Raw genomic sequence first — 2,500 nt, forward strand, 5'->3', positions numbered from 1 at the left:
AGCAAATCATATGCTGAGAGAAGCCGACGACCTTCAGATTCTCCCTCTTTTCTTTCTTCTCCTCCTCCGCCTCCTCCTCCTCCTTTCTTCTCCCTCCTCCTCCTCCTCCTCATCATCATCATCATCAGATTTTCCCTCTTTCTTATTTCTTCTTCTTCTATTCCTCCTCCTCCTTTCTTCTCCTCCTCCTTCTCCTCAGATTCTCCCTCTTTTCTTTCTTCTTCTTCTCCTCCTCCTCCTTTCTTCTCCTCCTCCTCGTCCTCAGATCCTTCCTCTTTTCTTTCTTCTTCCTCTTCTATTCCTTCTCCTCCTTTCTCCTCCTCCTCTCTCTTTTCTTTCTTCTCCCTCTTCTATTCCTCCTCTTTTATTCTCCTCCTCCTTCTCCTTCTCCTCCTCTCTCTTTTCTTTCTTCTCCCTCTTCTATTCCTCCTCCTCGTCCTCCTCCTCCTCGTCCTCCTCCTCTTCTTCTCCCACTTATCTCATTTGCAATGAAGACGTAGAGGCAAGTAATATACGCTGACCTCTCTTATAGCCGAATCATTTTTCTTTATCCTCAACCAGGATAGACCCCATAACAGACGCCCCTGACTCACCCACTTCAGAGGGGCGGTCGGGCCAAGCCAAGAAGGACCACCTGATTGTCAGTGCCACGTGTCCGAGGGCCTCGTCTCTCTGTCACGGTTGCCCTTCTGGAGGGACTGCCAATCTTGTCCAATTCCTCTCGATTAGCAGCCTGGTCCTCTGAAGTGCAAACTTTGAAATGCAGATGGGTTTTCTTATCGTATTCCGGGTAAGGGACATTTATATAAATCATCATCTAGGTATTAAGCATATGTACAAACATATGCTCACTTGCGCGCACGCACATACGTGTGTAATATATATATATATATATATATATATATATATATATACATATATATATATATATATATATATGTATATATATATGCGTGTGCGCGCGCACGTGAGTATGTGTATGTGCTTGTATATAACTATTTAGTCAGTTCTTCCATATCCCTGCAATCATATATATATATATATATATATATATATATATATATATATATATATATATATATATAATATTCATGCTTTCATAATTATTAAAATAAAGTAGTCGAGATTTGCATGGAAGCAAAAAGTAACAAATTCGAATGAAAAATGTGCAAATTTATTTTATTTCGTTCGCAACATCTAAATTTCTTTGGCAACCCTGGTTCTTGGATTTGTCCTTCGAGAACACTTTTTGTCTTATTGGTTTTATCTTTACACAAAGCTTAACGAAAAGTATCAAATATGGTTTTCCATATTAGTATAAAGAAATGCTTTGTTATACAGACTAATTTACGCGACTCTTCATTTGCAAAATATTCTTAACCTATTTTAGTTCCCTTGTCTATCATTAGCAAAATTTCTTTAGAGCCTAATATAGGTTCAACCTCATTGCTAAGATGGCTTAGTAGAATGAAAATTTCCTGATTTAAGAATATCTATGCGGAATTTAAACGTCTTGAATTTTTAGAAATAAAAGAACAGCATATCTTATGGAAGAGGGGATGATGGCCTTGCTGGTAGTATTAAAGTCATGGAGACAGATAGCGAAATTGAAGTGTAATGCGTGAGAGAAGAGTTGCTAAAACTCACTTGCTCTTTTGAAGGTCTTCGGTTTGTAAGCCACTTTTGTCTTTTATCCATTTTTCTTCTTTGCTTATTATATTATGAAACTCGGTTGGGCAGCGTGTAACTGATACTTCTCCAACAATGTTAACTTATGTGTTTGTTATTCTTGAACTAGAAGTAGTTGGTTCCACTGAAGTTTGAAAGTTCTTGCAGTGAGTAAAACATGAAAAAATTGTGCTATTTTTACTGGCAACAGCTGCATTGTTTTTAGATTAGAATTTTTCAACGTTTAGATTTCGATGGGTTTTCAACAATATGCTAAAGAAGGTAGCATGAAGAGTAATTTCTACCAGTCATTGAACTTTAAGGCTGGAAGTATTGGGATGTAAAAAAAATAAAAATAAGAAGAAGTAAGATCTTATTAGTTCCACGGTTTCCCAAGACATGCCGAAACAAAAGTTGGGTAAATCCTGAACAGAAAGTGGTGGTACCAGATGCCAAAAATCATGTACAAAAAGTGGTGGTACCAGCTGACGAAAATCATGGACAGAAAGTGGGGGTACCAGCTGCTATGGCACTGACCCGAAAATCATAAAGCACTTGACAGTTATCAGTGATATAACTAAGAAAAGAGGATACAGATCTCAGCCAGATTTATTTCAAGAGACGAAAAAGTGTGCCAGAACCCAACTTTTATAACTTTGTTACTGCGATGTACCTTCACAACACGAGGCAGGCGATGCGTCAGAGGCATTATCCTATCTCAAACTCTTATTCATTTTTTGAATGTTTAAGTACATAAGAATAAGGGTCCTTCAATATGTATTCAGGCAGCCTCTCCAGATCGTTTGTTTAAAGAGCCGTAAGGGTGGGATGA

This window comes from Palaemon carinicauda, chromosome 45 (assembly GCF_036898095.1).
Source record: "Palaemon carinicauda isolate YSFRI2023 chromosome 45, ASM3689809v2, whole genome shotgun sequence".
In the NCBI taxonomy this organism is placed as follows: Eukaryota; Metazoa; Arthropoda; class Malacostraca; order Decapoda; family Palaemonidae; genus Palaemon; species Palaemon carinicauda.